Here is a 19,706-nt window from a genome sequence, read left to right as displayed (position 1 = left end):
GATGTCACTTGGACGTTAGATAATAGTTGATAGTTGTGGAAAAAATGAACAAAGTTATGGAAACTACAGAGTCATTCTTCGTTTTGGGTTACAAGAACGTTATTCGAACGTGCTTGGACATCGCTTCACGGATGAATGTCCTGTTTCATTTCATGAAATCGAACGTCTGAAAGAGGCAGCAAACGAATAAATAATAATGACAGCTCTATCTTCTTCAGCGGCCCACAAGAACCTTGTAATAATGGGCAATGTTTTGACAGACTGTGTTATTCTACTCTTTTCATATTCTTTCTTCTTTTCTAGTTTTTAGATTTCCGATAAAAAGTTAAGACCTGAGAGACAGATATCGACAAAAAGAGAGACATTTATGTCATCATTTTAAACTCTATTTCCAGGGTACGTATGTTGATTTCACCTCAAACAAACCACGTTGCAATCGACAATCCATAATATCGACAAAATAATAACTCATACTCATATCTAAGTAGTTAGATAGCTATAGGCATAATGCGCTTAAAATGTCTTCGCGTTGTGCCTGGGTACAACTGATGTCATTGCTTCGTAATAGACTTGTTCGGACGGAAGACAAATCCTTAACCAAGATCCTTTGTTGCCGGGGAATGTGCCCCTCCTCCGCTCCCGTGTGCCAACATCGATTCAAGCCCTTGCTGAGTACATCAAGAGCACATTTACCCGAACTTTTAAGTTTCAGCTGTTGAAAGTGGCCACCTGAAACGGTTAAAAAAGAGAACAAATGAATGAAGAAGCGCGTGGAAGAGTTTTTTTTCTTGTGAAAGTAAAAATCTTGAACATGTTCAATTGTTCACGATCGATTTGAAGAGCTTCGTGTGATTTCGATAAAGGTTTTATTTGCGCGTAATGTCAGCTACATTGTAACAAAAGTAATGCGTGAATTGTCGTCGAACGCAAAAAATAAATAATATGAAACTGTAATGTAGTTTTTGTATTTTTTACTGCCCGGAAAACGGTGACAGTACATTCTTGTTGAAATTCAACGATACCATATATTAAAATGAATTTACTCGACGTTCATCGCTGTTACGTAATAACCATGATACAATCAACACTTGGAACACACGTTATGTTGTGCGTGGGGTCGTTAAACGTGGGGGGGGGGTAAACGTGTTTGTTTATAAGTTTCGGAACTTGAATGACGATAATAAAACTTCGTTGGTCAATAAAAATTTAACGCAGAATTTATTAAGACAACTTAAAAATTAAAATAAAGAAACGTACGCGCATCACTTTCGGAAAACTTGCTGGCCAGAATTGTTTTTCTTTTAAGTTGGGTGGACACGGTGTCAGCAGAGTCACTGTTTTTTTCGAATGATCATTTGAACCCCGCCGCATGAGGGCGTAGGACAATTGGTCACGGAGTCCGAATCGTTCGTCCGACGATTACGCAGACGCATAGAGCTACGAGGCGTTGGGATAACTTGTGTTAATATATATGTCTTATTCTTTCACCCCCACTTATCGGATGATAACTTTATAGAGTTGTAATCCTACTACAAGAATAATATCATATCTAGTATATAATAACATATATTATATTATAAATGTATATTTTTTAATTTTATTATTGAAAAAAAAACACAAGTTATTTTTAACTCTCTGTGATAGAGTTAACATACTTAATGGCTAATTTAACGATTTTTGGTAATTAGTAGATTTAACATTTGAACTGTGTTTTACCGTGACAGAGTCCGTATAATTTACTGACTGTGGTGAAGCGAGAATCACATGTTATTGTGAAAGATATATAAATCTCATTTTAAGAGGGGGTAATTTTGTTGAATTATTACCGGTTTATCACTTTACTCATGTAACCTGACGCCCCCTGACAGCATGTACGTGCCTCGGTGCAATGCATTTTATAGTAACATAAACTAATCGAAACAACAAGTAAATATAACGGATATCCGGGTTATACAATGCTCAAAACTAGGCTAAGTTTTTTCCTTTTTCTTTTTAACCAGAAAACGGGATATCTTCCACTATGCTTGAAACCAAAAATTCATAAAACATCGATGTCATGATGGACCCCCCCCCTCTCGCCACAGTATTCGATGCTACAGTAACCTACGGCGTTTTGTCCGTCACTCAGATGTTGAAATCACGTAATTCAAGATTTAAGTCGGTTTATCGGTCACGTGCCACAATTCAGACCCACCCGCCCAATCAATTAGCGAGCACTTGGTAATCATGCCCGACCACGTTCCAGTAGATCGCAGTGGGTGATCCCTTCCGAGGGAAATCGTTGTTTCCAAAACACGAACGCTTTTAGGCGCGTGAAACAGTATAAATAGCGGCCGCCGATAAGATAAAACAACTGAAGTTACAGTGCTCTGATTTTATTGTCCTGCTACTGGTCTTTTTTTTTTTTTACAGAAGATGTACCGATAAAGCAAACCAAGAACAAAGGGACGCGTGCGCACATCAATCGCAAGTGACGTCACATAGTCGGTCTGAAGGACACATTTTGTAGGTCGGCTTCAGCATAGAACTACAAACCAGTCCCATGGCCTCAGTAAGCATGGTTTTGACAAGTTTTCTAAAGAAATGAGTTTGAAAAGGGTTGTAATTTTGAAACTATTTACTGTTAGTGCGTTTATTATTGTCTGGCGTTACAAAACTTCTACTATGTTACTCGGAAATGAAGACAATGGCACAAAATGACTCAAGGTTACAAGAATTACAAAACAAAAAGTATAAAACAAATACCAAAAAACGACACATTTATGCTATAACTGTGAAGTTATTACAGCTGGTGCTTTCTAATGTGGATATAGCCCTATATGATTCATCCCCGCATGGAGCCGTTTTTTGTTCTCTCTCTTTCCTTCCTTGCTCATTCTATTGAAATCTTTCTGCCCCGAGAAGCACTGAACCAATGAAATGTACAACAAAAACAATGAAACGAAACTCAGCAACTGTATCGTTTCGGAAACAAACGCTCTTTGCCTCGGGTGATTGCATGTAATCGTACACACGCACACGGCCATGCTCTTTGGCATTGCATTAATAGTGGAACCGGCGCTCAACGCCCGGAAAACAAATCCTTACATATTTACATGGAAGCACTATACGACTACGGTGGGTTTCTAAAAAAAAGGGTTGGAGAAATTGATAAACATTAACAGTTATTGAAAGAATTCGTTCCAGGCTTGAATAGAGGAAACATTTTCGTTTTTTTTTTTTTTTTACAAATATAGTCGGAGAGAGTAAATTGAATACGACCGTGAAACCCCAACACATGGCAGCACACACATACATACAACGGAGTCTTTTCTACTCTCCGCGAATAGATCGAAAATTCGATATTTCTCCCCTCTTTTCGGATTATTCTGGCAGGCAATTAGACAGCGCGATGAGGTCAACCACATAGAGGTACCCTTTATGTACAAGCCAACTAATCGATTCTGCGCAAAAAAATATATATATACTGTATCAGTATGGTAGTGGTTTGTGTTTGTTTCCGAAATCGACATCGATTTCTCCCGCCAATTATTTCAACAAATATTACGTGGTTACCACTCTCGGACCATTAATTAAAATATAATAAAACGCACCGGCGTGCATAAAGACACTGGTACACTCTCATTTACTCTCGGGTTAATTAGGAAGATTAGAATTTCTTTCTTTCAAAACTTATGCTAGCTGCAGTTACCCGGATGTTAACAATTCAAAATGTCGATGCTATGTACTGTATTATTTTTGTTCTAGAAACAAAACTGTGCAACAAGTAAATACATCTCGGTGCGTTGTTACGTAACTTTGCGAGAAAGCCTTATGATGCGGACATATAGCGATTTCGCTCACCACATGCGCGTGGCACGTGACTATCCATGGCTCTGGACTGCACATATATGCCAATTTTTCGCCGCAATTACACATGACAATCTTTAAATTCCTACAACGCTCTGGGTTATTTAAAAAAAACGTAAAAAAATGATTTTACAAAAATATCAATATTTCGTGCAACATGTTTTCATGTAACTTGTATATAGGGGTAGAGAAGACACCTCCTCACCTCCAATACAATACATCATTATTACCCAATGTCCCGTATCGAATTAATTGATTTTGAATTGGCTAACTTTTACATGTTTACTCGAATACCAGTCTTAATATTTCGATTTACAATTGCGTGTCATTGCTTCGAGAAAAGATTTGTATGGCTTGTAAATCGACGCCTGATAGTATACTTACATTACAGTGTCTACCACGACTGTCTTAAATTGGCCAGTGGGTGTTTTATTATTTTCGTCGTTATATGCCCTAACCTGGTTATGACTTGGCATGTGATATCACAGTTTCGACAACATTGAATATGCGACAAATTAAGCACAAATTAAGTTACGCGTCTTCATAACCACAGTCCGATTAACTGAAACCTCCCCAATTCAAGTTCGCGACAGTCGCGCTACAAATTAGTTGAATCATGGCCACTTGATAGTTACGGCTCATAAACAACTCGCATTCATGGTTTATGATATGCCGTAGTCACCACGTAATCATGATTTAACTAGTACCTCGTATTAGTAATATACTAGTAGCTAATAGCTAGTCATGAGCGGTGCTCGGTATAGTGCGCTTCGCCTAACCATTCGCCAGTGGACAATGTCGAATTATTCTTATATTAAATTAAATTACGCCACATTCGCCAGACTGAGACGAATTAAAATTTGGTGACTGGAGAAGAAACGCCGCTATGGCTAACGTATTTCATCCGTAGCGACACCCAGTTACTGACTCTGGTGTTAAAACTCCTTAAACCTGGTCGTACGTCATCCCAGAAGCAGCAGGTAATCCCTAAAAGTGATGTGGGACTTGAAGCATAGATATTAAGATTGGTCCAGTTAACGTGCCTTGGAATTATTGTTATTGTAAAGGGTTAGGTAGATAGATATACCATGTATCAAACTAAACCCCAAACCTAATGACGTCATCGTTCAATATCATGATGGCATCATTCAATATCATGATGGCATCGTTCAATATCATGACGTCATCGTTCAATATCATGATGGCATCATACAATATCATGATGGCATCATTCAATATCATGATGGCACCGTTCGATATCATGATGGCATCGTTCAATATCATGATGGCATCGTTCAATATCATAATGGCATCGTTCAATATCATGATGGCATCATTCAATATCATGATGGCATCATTCAATATCATGACGTCATCGTTCAATATCATGATGGCATCATTCAATATCATGATGTCATCGTTCAATATCATGATGGCATCATTCAATATCATGATGGCATCGTTCAATATCATGATGGCATCGTTCAATATCATGACGTCATCGTTCAATATTATGACGTCATCATTCAATATCATGATGACATCATTCAATATCAAGATGGCATCGTTCAATATCATGATGGCATCGTTCAATATCATGATGCCATCGTTCAATATCATGATGTCATCGTTCAATATCATGATGGCATCATTCAATATCATGATGGCATCATTCAATATCATGATGGTATCATTTAATATCATGATGGCATCGTTCAATATCATGATGGCATCGTTCAATATAATGATGGCATCGTTCAATATCATCATGGCATTATTCAATATCATAATGGCGTCGTTTAATATTATGATGGCATCATTCAATATTATGATGGCATCATTCAATATCATGATGGCATCGTTCAATATCATCATGGCATTATTCAATATCATGATGGCGTCGTTCAATATTATGATGGCATCGTTCAATATTATGATGGCATCATTCAAGATCATGATGGTATCGTTCAATATCATCATGGCATTATTCAATATCATGATGGCGTCGTTCAATATTATGATGGCATCATTCAATATCATCATGGCATTATTCAATATCATGATGGCGTCATTCAATATTATGATGGCGTCGTTCAATATTATGATGGCGTCGTTCAATATTATGATGGCATCATTAAATATCATGATGGCATCATTCAATATCATCATGGCATCATTCAATATCATGATGTCGTCGTTCAATATCATGATGGCATCATTCAATATCATGATGGCATCGTTCAATATCATGATGGCATCGTTCAATATCATGACGTCATCGTTCAATATTATGACGTCATCATTCAATATCATGATGACATCATTCAATATCAAGATGGCATCGTTCAATATCATGATGGGGATGGCATCGTTCAATATCATGATGCCATCGTTCAATATCATGATGTCATCGTTCAATATCATGATGGCATCATTCAATATCATGATGGCATCATTCAATATTATGATGGCATCGTTCAATATTATGATGGCATCATTCAAGATCATGATGGCATCGTTCAATATCATCATGACATTATTCAATATCATGATGGCGTCGTTCAATATTATGATGGCATCATTCAATATCATCATGGCATTATTCAATATCATGATGGCGTCATTCAATATTATGATGGCGTCGTTCAATATTATGATGGCGTCGTTCAATATTATGATGGCATCATTAAATATCATGATGGCATCATTCAATATCATCATGGCGTTATTCAATATCATGATGGCGTCGTTCAATATTATGATGGCGTCGTTAAATAGCATGATGGCGTCATTTAATATCATGATGGCATCGTTCAATATCATGATGGCATCGTTCAATATCATGATGGCATCATTCAATATCATGATGGCATCATTCAATATCATGATGCATCATTCAATATCATGATGGCATCGTTCAATATCATGATGGCATCATTCAATATCATGATGGCATCGTTCAATATCATGATGGCATCGTTCAATATCATGATGTCATCGTTCAATATTATGATGGCATCATTCAATATCATGATGGCATCGTTCAATATAATGATGGCATCGTTCAATATCATGATGGCATCGTTCAATATCATAATGGCATCGTTCAATATCATCATTGCATTATTCAATATCATAATGGCGTCGTTCAATATCATGATGGCGTCGTTCAATATTATGATGACATCGTTCAATATTATGATGGCATCATTCAAGATCATGATGACATCATTCAATATCAAGATGGCATCGTTCAATATCATGATGGCATCATTCAATATCATGATGGCATCGTTCAATATCATGATGGCATCGTTCAATATCATGATGTCATCGTTCAATATCATGATGGCATCATTCAATACCATGATGGCATCGTTCAATATAATGATGGCATCGTTCAATATCATGATGGCATCGTTCAATATCATCATGGCATTATTCAATATCATGATGGCGTCGTTCAATATTATGATGGCATCATTCAATATCATCATGGCATTATTCAATATCATGATGGCGTCATTCAATATTATGATGGCGTCGTTCAATATTATGATGGCGTCGTTCAATATTATGATGGCATCATTAAATATCATGATGGCATCATTCAATATCATCATGGCGTTATTCAATATCATGATGGCGTCGTTCAATATTATGATGGCGTCGTTAAATAGCATGATGGCGTCATTTAATATCATGATGGCATCGTTCAATATCATGATGGCATCGTTCAATATCATGATGGCATCATTCAATATCATGATGGCATCATTCAATATCATGATGCATCATTCAATATCATGATGGCATCGTTCAATATCATGATGGCATCATTCAATATCATGATGGCATCGTTCAATATCATGATGGCATCGTTCAATATCATGATGTCATCGTTCAATATCATGATGGCATCATTCAATATCATGATGGCATCGTTCAATATAATGATGGCATCGTTCAATATCATGATGGCATCGTTCAATATCATAATGGCATCGTTCAATATCATCATTGCATTATTCAATATCATAATGGCGTCGTTCAATATCATGATGGCGTCGTTCAATATTATGATGACATCGTTCAATATTATGATGGCATCATTCAAGATCATGATGACATCATTCAATATCAAGATGGCATCGTTCAATATCATGATGGCATCATTCAATATCATGATGGCATCGTTCAATATCATGATGGCATCGTTCAATATCATGATGTCATCGTTCAATATCATGATGGCATCATTCAATACCATGATGGCATCGTTCAATATAATGATGGCATCGTTCAATATCATGATGGCATCGTTCAATATCATAATGGCATCGTTCAATATCATCATGGCATTATTCAATATCATAATGGCGTCGTTCAATATCATGATGGCGTCGTTCAATATTATGATGACATCGTTCAATATTATGATGGCATCATTCAAGATCATGATGGCATCGTTCAATATCATCATGGCATTATTCAATATCATGATGGCGTCGTTCAATATTATGATGGCATCATTCAATATCATCATGGCATTATTCAATATCATGATGGCGTCGTTCAATATTATGATGGCGTCGTTCAATATTATGATGGCATCATTAAATATCATGATGGCATCATTCAATATCATCATGGCGTTATTCAATATCATGATGGCGTCGTTCAATATTATGATGGCGTCGTTAAATAGCATGATGGCGTCGTTTAATATCATGATGGCATCGTTCAATATCATGATGGCATCGTTCAATATCATGATGGCATCGTTCAATATCATGATGGCATCGTTCAATATCATGATGGCATCATTCAATATCATGATGGCATCGTTCAATATCATGATGGCATCATTCAATATCATGATGGCATCGTTCAATATCATAATGGCATCGTTCAATATCATCATGGCATTATTCAATATCATAATGGCGTCGTTCAATATCATGATGGCGTCGTTCAATATTATGATAACATCGTTCAATATTATGATGGCATCATTCAAGATCATGATGGCATCGTTCAATATCATCATGGCATTATTCAATATCATGATGGCGTCGTTCAATATTATAATGGCATCATTCAATATCATCATGGCATTATTCAATATCATGATGGCGTCGTTCAATATTATGATGGCGTCGTTCAATATTATGATGGCATCATTCAATATCATGATGGCATTGTTCAATATCATGGCGTTATTCAATATCATGATGGCGTCGTTCAATATTATGATGGCGTCGTTAACTATCATGATGGCGTCGTTCAATATCATGATGGCATCGTTCAATATCATGATGGCATTTTTCAATATCATGATGGCATCGTTCAATATCATGATGGCAGCATTCAATATGATGGCAGCATTCAATATCATGATGGCATCATTCAATATGATGATGGCATCGTTCAATATCATGATGGCATCGCTCAATATCATGATGGCATCATTCAATATCATGATGGCATCGTTCAATATTATGATGGCATCATTCAATATCATGATGGCATCGTTCAATATCATGATGGCATCGTTCAATATCATGATGGCATCATTCAATATCATGATGGCATCATTCAATATCATGATGGCATCGTTCAATATCATGATGGCATCGCTCAATATCATGATGGTATCTTTCAAGATCATGAAGGCATCATTCAATATCATGATGGCATCGTTCAATATCATGATGGCATCGCTCAATATCATGATGGCATCGTTCAAGATCATGATGGCATCGTTCAATATCATGATGGCATCATTCAATATCATTATGGCATCGTTCACAATCATGATGGCATCGTTCACAATCATGATGGCATCATTCAATATCATGATGGCATCGTTCAATATTATGATGACATTATTCACAATCATGATGGCATCACTCAATATCATGATGGCATCGTTCAATACCATGATGGCATTGCTCAATATCATGATAGCATCGTTCAATATCATGATGGCATCGCTCAATATCATGATGGCATCGTTCAAGATCATGATGGCATCGTTCAATATCATGATGGCGTCATTCAAAATCATGATGGCGTCGTTCAATATTATGATGGCATCATTCAATATCACGGTGGCATCATTCTATATCATGATGGCGTCGTTCAATATCATGATGGCATCGTTCAATGTCATGGTGGCATCATTCAATATCATGATGGCATCGTTCAATATCATGATGGCATCATTCAATATCATGATGGCATCGTTCAATGTCATGGTGGCATCATTCAATATCATGATGGCATCGTTCAATATCATGATGGCATCATTCAATATCATGATAGCATCGTTCACAATCATGATGGCATCGTTCACAATCATGATGGCATCATTCAATATTATGAGGGCATCGTTCAATATTATGATGGCATCGTTCACAATCATGATGGCATCACTCAATATCATGATGGCATCCTTCACAATCATGATGGCGTCATTCACAATCATGATGGCATCATTCAATATCACGATGGCGTCATCCAATGTCATGATGGCGTCGTTCAATGTCATGGTGGCATCATTCAATATCATGATGGCATCGTTCAATATCATGATGGCATCATTCAATATCATGATGGCATCGTTCAATGTCATGGTGGCATCATTCAATATCATGATAGCATCGTTCACAATCATGATGGCATCGTTCACAATCATGATGGCATCATTCAATATTATGATGGCATCGTTCAATATTATGATGGCATCGTTCACAATCATGATGGCATCACTCAATATCATGATGGCATCGTTCACAATCATGATGGCGTCATTCACAATCATGATGGCATCATTCAATATCACGATGGCGTCATCCAATGTCATGATGGCGTCGTTCAATGTCATGATGGCATCGTTCAATATCATGATGGCATCGTTCAATATCATGATGGCATCGTTCAATATCATGATGGCATCGTTCAATATCATGAATGGCATCGTTAATTACATCATGTGCCGGGGGTAGTACTATGATGAAATCATTCTCATTCCATATCAGGGTGATATCAGTGGCTTTCTAAATTATGTAAAATTTGCGATCACAACACACGGACTCTTATAATCTTGAGATAATCTGTGAAATTTATCGATTCCGGGTAAAACTGTGTTTTATATACTTCATAACATAATATTTTTTGTTTAGGGGATCAGACGAGTCGTCTCCTGCACCATAAATTACTTGATGAGGTAAAAAAACTCCCAATAGAATCGTGTATGGGGAAGACGTCTCGCTGTTTTACTCACCGATAAGTGAAGTGCATGCCAATAAAATATTGTGGTCCCACGCTCCCTTCGCAATATGCCCTGCTAACTAATTGATTATCCGACCGTTCCAAGAAACTTAAAATGCAAATGAAGTTCCAATACCCAAGACAAAAACACTGGTTCATTGTACATATCAACTTACGTTCGAATGTCGCCATAGTAATGTATATTTGTTTTATACACTCTGCTCAAACTCGAGCGTTGGTGCTGGTTTCTATAGTACTTACCAGGAAAAAACTCATAACAAAAACCCGATATTTTAATATGAAAACATTAAATGTCAGCTTTTAAATTCAACTTTTTATTTTTTTATTTTAAAGTTTTGTAAAATACGAGTACTACACACTTGGTAAGATTCCGGCGTTTAACACTGCATACTCTGCCATAACAATATTTTAGCATGTGCGTGAATGTATAATTAAGTAATTTGCATAAAGTTTGCTTTTCAACATAATACAATTACATATAATACCGACATATTTCATGAGTGTGTTCCCATACATAATTATTCCATTTGCCCGCACATACACAATAGTTACATATTATTACGAATTATTGTGTATTAATTAGCTTATTTGCATATTCGGGTTATTGTGTTATAACAAGTTACTGTATTGTCACATCTCACTTGCATATGGATACAGCCACACTCTCTTCTCGTTTTCCGGAAACATCGCTTTTGGACGAAGAAGAAAAGGATCATGATAAATCATTGTTTCAGATGATAATGACTGTTAATGACAATAAACTGCAGCTGGATGATTAATTTGTGTTCGAACAAAAATGAATTGTAAGCTATCTGCCTGTGCATGTTATTTTGGTAACATAATAATTACAGGTCACGTGCATTGCATTTTGTGTAATCATGTAGTACATATGGTTATAGATGGATTAGAAAAACACGAAACAAAAACCACTCATAAAATCTCACGATATTTTGAAACTTCCATGAAATCTCAGCGTACAAGAACGTGAATCTTCCCATTTACGTCACATGTCGGGGACTCGGAGTCGCCCGGTGATAAATTGCAAATGTTATGTAATTTAGAAAATAAATTACTTTCCTGTTCTCGGAGACAGCGGTTCCTTTATGGGGTCAAAGTTCAAGTAAATTTGGATACTAACATATCCTCTTTTTTGTGCACATGTTTGTGGGAGCCAGAGATCATGTCGTGTAGTTAAGTACGCTACCCCACCTGTGATATCGGGTTACGCCACATGCACAACCGATACACGCAAATAATAATTCGTTCGTAGTAGAAATCTGACAGGGTAATTAAAATTCAAACTTACAAGATTTTAGGCCTATCAAGACTTTATTGAGACGATTAAAAAACAAATGCGAGGGTACGATCACCTGCCCCTTTCTACAGAAAGCGTGCATTTATGAGTTTTAATTTAATACAAAGTTTAAAGAAGTCGCCGGTCAAAAAAATTAACGTGAAGTAGTGATCTGTTCGAATCGGACGCACGTTGCGGTCTGGTATTTGCACGGAAACCTTGATATATCGTATAAACATGAATACATCTTAAAATTTAACAACCATCAACTGGGTGACGTCGCATGGGCTGATATAAGCCACCCCCGGGCGTGAATTAGATCTTTAATTAATATAAAATACAAGGACGACTTGGAAATGGCAATGAAAACATGAAACTGTTGCGAAGACATTAAACAAATACTCGTGAAGGACAGAAACTGTATGTATACCCCAGGGAAGGTGTAAGACTATATGAGTCTCTGCTTTCAGCAAACTCAGGTCCATGGAAGGTATTGTGCCGGTACATCATTTCACGTCTAAACGATACATACCACGTGAATAATGTGTTTCATTAAAAAGAAAAGATTACTGTTTTCGATGCTCAAATGCCATCTAAATATTGGTTGTTTATTTATTCGCTCAGTGATGTATTGTTTTTAATTTCTCTTTCGTTTTGTTTCACCGCGTTCGTTATCGCGAATAATAAGAGATGGTCTGAAAATGCATGTATTCCCGTGTGATCGTATCCAGTGACACGGAATCACAAAGTGCGCACTCACCGCGCCTATTTCCACGTCTTACCGAACAGCGATACGTAAACTCCCTACCGTTGATTTCCACATTGAACCGAACACTTTCAGTCGCACGCAGCAATATAGCAATGGCCGGGCCATTGCAATACGCGTTTGACTATGTTTTGTCATTGACGAGTTTTACTTGTTAAAAGAAAAGGATAATTTTATTAAATCGATTAATTAAGATTGTTTAATTAGATTTCTTTGATTTATACTCTTGTAATTAATTTTATCTGCATAACTGTAATCCAGTTTTAAATGCGAATCAGTGAACCATGCAAGATCTCAGTTAACTGCGTCGAAGTTCATCTAAAAAAAACACGATTGACATTCTGAAATTATTCTTTTATTTTAAAATAAAAAAAATCAGTTTTGGCAAGGAAAACATACTTTTATTTATCTATCTGACTTAACAATTTTAGCAAAACACTATCACTAATATTTAGGCTTCATGAATCGTTCTCAGCCGCGGTTCTGGTGATGATAGACCAGGTTAGCAACTTTAAGTTATTCCGTGAAATCACTAAGGAGAAAATGATCGAGAGCACGGTGAGCGTATATTGTATATTTCAAAATTCAAAAATCTGTTTTTAAACATAAATTTAACAACTTTCACGAAATTGAATTACACAGGTTACTCGTGGTAAAATAATTTCTCAAAACAATGTGGATTCATTAAAGACTATGTGTCACGTGGCAATAATAGTACGCAAATCATCTATTGCTTTTAAGGACGGTTAGCAACTTTAAGTTATTCCGTGAAATCACTAAGGAGAAAATGATCGAGAGCACGGTGAGCGTATATTGTATATTTCAAAATTCAAAAATCTGTTTTTAAACATAAATTTAACAACTTTCACGAAATTGAATTACACAGGTTACTCGTGGTAAAATAATTTCTCAAAACAATGTGGATTCATTAAAGACTATGTGTCACGTGGCAATAATAGTACGCAAATCATCTATTGCTTTTAAGGACGGGTTAGTCTTATAGACCTCTGAAAACGTGTTTAATGCCATCTATCGCCTCCAAGGACGCCCTTTCCCAAATCTACGACCACTCTTGGCCATTTGAACATACCCGATGAATAGGCTATCTGGGCAGCCAGGCGTATCCCAGCCAACCGTGGATATCGATGCGTTTAGCTGAGAACAACCATTGAATATTTTATCTTAGTCAAATGTATTGTGCATTTGACTCGAAATGACAGGTTACGATGATACCGCGTCTCCCTTGTTGTATCATTCAGACTCATGCTAGCATATCAGCCAATGGATACAATCGGTGAAGATTCGTTGCCAGGTAACCGACCAACCCATCGGACTTCATCAGTCAATTTCATCATGCACCTGACTATGTGCTCATCATAACTGATGAAGCAAGTTAAATTGAGGACGTACTTGCACAAACTTATATCGGTCATGTTATATCACGGGAAACGATTAACCGAAAAAAACAAATATTCTAAATGTTCACATTATTAAACCGTGTTGCTTAGGTTCACGTTAAACATTTCATTTCGTTTGACTGTGAACTCGAACTGAACTGCCATGTGCCATGTGCCGCTGTAAGTGTCTAGTCAAGTACTGTAAATATGGTTCAAAAATATAAAAAGAAATTACATTGTCAAATTCGAAAATCTGTGTATCTGCATTCTGTGCATATAATGCCGTGGTGCCGTTGTTAAACTAATCATAATGACGTCATATAACATTTCGTAGATGTGGATTTGGTTATCCCCGCTCCCAAATACGCTAAGTTCGTCCTGTTTAGATTTGGTTTCAGTTCGCCTCATTCTTTTTTAATGGGTCCGTGCGCTCGCCCGATTTAAGAACTATGATGAACAAAGGTTCTCGGAGTAGAAATGGAACACCTATACACTACACACAGATCACAACAAAGTCAAATGCTTAAAGGGCGGTGGTCGTCGTGCGCGTCCTGTTCGATATGGATACTCATAGCGGTGTATACAACGCGTGTAAAAAAACACTGTTTATTTACATGAAATTCGAACACGCGCTGCGCGACGACCACCGCCCTTTAATTATTCGGTGGGCTTTATTTTCGCTGAACATGCTAAATTTAATAAAAATTATGATTATGCTTTTTTTTTAAAAGGCAACTTTAATTATTTTAAGTATGTTTGAATTATTGTAAAATATTGTAGTAAACAATAAATATTTTTTGGCGACAAACATTTCACGGTAGGATTCGTCGTTAAAATAATTTTAAAAAACGCGCATGCGCCCAGGATTGACCTATAACAGTCAAAACATTATTTCTTTATTCTACGATAAATCATGCATTTTTATTAAGATGCAATATCATACAACATTATTTTAAAAATATCAAAAGATAAGTTAATATCCACATTGTTTATATTCTTCCCAAATCAGTAACAATCTAGTAAATGGTGACTACACTACGTTGACCTTGAACATAGTGAGTGTGACTTTCATTTTGTGCCCAGAGTACCCACAACGTATCAGACCCGTGCTCTGGTAACGACTTCGCGTCTATTCACGTGAATACGCTAGTATTCATTTGGCCCATCCTTCTAGTCCAATTTGGGGCCACTGGCGGCTGTCTAAGATACATGTTAAAACCTGTTAATACCATTAGATTTGTGTGCGAAATCTATGTTTCAGCCTTGATCTTCAACCGTAGTCTCGAGATGACCACTATGTCGCTATAGTTACCATGTGAACACATGATATGACGTCATCAGTCATAGATCACTGAACAAGTGTTTTGTTATAACAATTCAACGCCAACGCGTGTACAGACGTGACAACGTACTAATAAAGTAAATGTTGATGGATGTAGAAAATGAAAAGAAAATCGGGTGTATTCATATGAGATGAACACTTAGAGTCTCGGTGAAAGGACGTTTTATACAAGTAAATATGAAAACACAGATAATATTAGCATTTAATCGAAAAAACTTGTTTTAGTTATGTATCGAAAAATAATGTAGTATACTGATGTATGATGGGAAGGTGCCAGTGGGGGATCCCAAGATTAGTAGCAAAATCGAACATTTGCATACGGGCTTTTAGGAGGAAATTCTGTTTTATTTAAAAAAAAAAAATGTTTATAATTTCACCGATCGTGATTACTCTCACCGCGCCCCACTGGTCTCATAAGTCTTCACAAAACGCGTAAGATTGCATCAATGAATAACGTTCGGTTTACTTCCCCCTGAAAATCCTCCTGAAACGCCAGGGCCGTCCTAGTCCGTGAAAAGCCTCATAAGTGCAAAGGCATTTGACCCCAGTCACGTCTCCGAAGACCTATCTGAAGTTCCCGCAATGCTCGTGCGATTCTCGGGGGTGCTCGAACTGTAACGCGATACTCGGTGTAATATGCGGTACACATCGCCGAGGCCCTTCATGCGTGTCATCCGCCAAGCCGTGGATCATTTGCATTGACAACGCTGCGAATCCCCTTTTTGTCTCGTGTCCTTAATTTAAATACCGTAGGGGAAATATCCATCAAAACAAAGGGGTAATTTTCGTACTTGGATAAAAATAAAACTGATAAAACAATGTTGGAATCCAAACACGTAACCGACAATTATCGTAGCGAGGCACTTAAATCATTTAACCCTTTCACCGGCAATTATTTTGACGCCAAAATATCGGCACGTTTTCACTCAGGGGACCTTTCACGAGATTAGCGTTTTTTCTGAACATAATGTATAGCTCGTTTTTCATGTTTACTATCCACCGAGTCAGCTTTATTGCCGCGAGAATATGGAGCAAAAAGTGAGTGCGCGCCCTCACGGTTGCTAAAATGACGCGCGATAAAAGATATTACGGCTTAAACACTATCTTATTTCATTTTCAGTTCAGTCCGTTCCAATATCATGGACGAACGTCCACTTACCCTTGGTGGGATTTGAAGAGTCACGTGATCCGTGTTTGTGATGACGTCATTGAATTGATGTGGAACGTAGTACGTAGCTCGGTGATCGTAAGTGACGAGAGTCGCAGTATCGTCGCATTGACAACTACAGCAATCGATTTGTTGAGTTATGAATATATGGACAAGAAATCTTGGCGTGGTAACATAGGCGGCCATGGTTACTTCGAACATCAAGTTTGCGTAATTACAGTTTTAAGACCTTTTTAAAGCTAGTGCTTCAACATTGATGTGTATTTCACTACAAATGTCTCACTCAAAGCTTCCGGTACATTGTTCAGTACTGTAACAATATAATTATAGTGTTTGTAAAACTGAACATTACTTTCCTTCACACTGATAACAATATAATTGTAGTGTTTGTAAAACTGAACATTACTTTCCTCCACACTGATAACAATATAATTGTAGTGTTTGTAAAACTGAACATTACTTTCCTTCACACTGATAACAATATAATTGCTGTGTTTGTAAAACTGAACATTACTTTCCTCCACTGATTACAGTATAAATGTAGTGTTTGTAAAACTGAACATTACTTTCCTTCACACTGATAACAATATAATTGTAGTGTTTGTAAAACTGAACATTACTTTCCATCACACTAATAACAATATAATTGTAGTGTTTGTAAAACTGAACATTACTTTCCTTCACACTGATAACAATATAATTGTAGTGTTTGTAAAACTGAACATTACTTTCCTTCACACTGATAACAATATAATTGCTGTGTTTGTAAAACTGAACATTACTTTCCTCCACTGATTACAGTATAAATGTAGTGTTTGTAAAACTGAACATTACTTTCCTTCACACTGATAACAATATAATTGTAGTGTTTGTAAAACTGAACATTACTTTCCATCACACTAATAACAATATAATTGTTGTGTTTGTAAAACTGAACATTACTTTCCTCCACACTGATAACAATATAATTGTTGTGTTTGTAAAACTGAACATTACTTTCTTCCACTGATTACAGTATAAATGTAGTGTTTGTAAAACTGAACATTACTTTCCTTCACACTGATAACAATATAATTGTAGTGTTTGTAAAACTGAACATTACTTTCCTCCACACTGATAACAATATAATTGTAGTGTTTGTAAAACTGAACATTACTTTCCTCCACACTGATAACAATATAATTGTTGTGTTTGTAAAACTGAACATTACTTTCCTCCACTGATTACAGTATAAATGTAGTGTTTGTAAAACTGAACATTACTTTACTTCACACTGATAACAATATGATTGTAGTGTTTGTAAAACTGAACATTACTTTCCTCCACACTGATAACGATATAATTGTAGTGTTTGTAAAACTGAACATTACTTTCCTTCATACTGATAACAATATGACTGTAGTGTTTGTAAAATTGAACATTACTTTCCATCACACTGATAAAAATATAAATGTAGTGTTTGTGAAACTGAACAATACTTTCCTTCATACTGATAACAATATGACTGTAGTAGTTGTAAAATTGAACATTACTTTCCATCACACTGATAACAATATAAATGTAGTGTTGGTGAAACTGAACATTACTTTCCTTAATACTGATAACAATATAATTGGTGTGTTTGTAAAACTGAACATTACTTTCCATCACACTAATAACAATACAATTGTAGTGTTTGTAAAACTGAACATTACTTTCCTCCACACTGATAACAATATAATTGTAGTGTTTGTAAAACTGAACATTACTTTCCTTCACACTGATAACAATATAAATGTAGTGTTTATGAAACTGAACAATACTTTCCTTCATACTGATAACAATATGACTATAGTGTTTGTAAAACTGAACATTACTTTCCATCACACTAATAACAATATGATTGTAGTGTTTGTAAAACTGAACATTACTTTCCTCCACACTGATAACCATATGATTGTAGTGTTTGTAAAACTGAACATTACTTTCCATCACACTAATAACAATATAATTGTAGTGTTTGTAAAACTGAACATTACTTTCCTCCACACTGATAACAATTATAATTGTAGTGTTTGTAAAACTGAATATTACTTTCCATCACACTAATAACAATATAAATGTAGTGTTTGTAAAACTGAACATTACTTTCCTCCACACTGATAACAATTATAATTGTAGTGTTTGTAAAACTGAACATTACTTTCCTCCACACTGATAACACTATAAATGTAGTGTTTGTGAAACTGAACATTACTTTCCTTCACACTAATAACAATATAATTGTAGTGTTTGTAAAACTGAACATTACTTTCCTCCACACTGATAACCATATTATTGTAGTGTTTGTAAAACTGAACATTACTTACCATCACACTAATAACAATATAATTGTAGTGTTTGTAAAACCGAACATTACTTTCCTCCACACTGATAACAATTATAATTGTAGTGTTTGTAAAACTGAACATAACTTTCCTTCACACTGATAACAATATAATTGTTGTGTTTGTAAAACTGAACATTACTTTCTTCCACTGATTACAGTATAAATGTAGTGTTTGTAAAACTGAACATTACTTTCCTTCACACTGATAACAATATAATTGTTGTGT

The 19,706-nt window shown here is 36.2% G+C and overlaps 1 long non-coding RNA gene across 1 annotated transcript in view; it reads right to left on the bottom strand.

The window, feature by feature from the left end:
• Positions 1-346: 346 nt before the first annotated feature.
• The window catches only part of LOC144351950 (uncharacterized), a 31,552-nt gene continuing 12,192 nt past the window's right edge, over positions 347-19,706 (bottom strand). The window contains exon 2 of the long non-coding RNA XR_013420501.1: positions 347-729. This is a non-coding gene — a long non-coding RNA (uncharacterized LOC144351950). The remainder of the gene's footprint in view (positions 730-19,706) is intronic.

This window comes from Saccoglossus kowalevskii, chromosome 7 (assembly GCF_978046115.1).
Source record: "Saccoglossus kowalevskii chromosome 7, keSacKowa6.1, whole genome shotgun sequence".
Taxonomy (NCBI): domain Eukaryota; kingdom Metazoa; phylum Hemichordata; class Enteropneusta; family Harrimaniidae; genus Saccoglossus; species Saccoglossus kowalevskii.
This window is presented reverse-complemented; position numbering and strand designations above follow the sequence as displayed.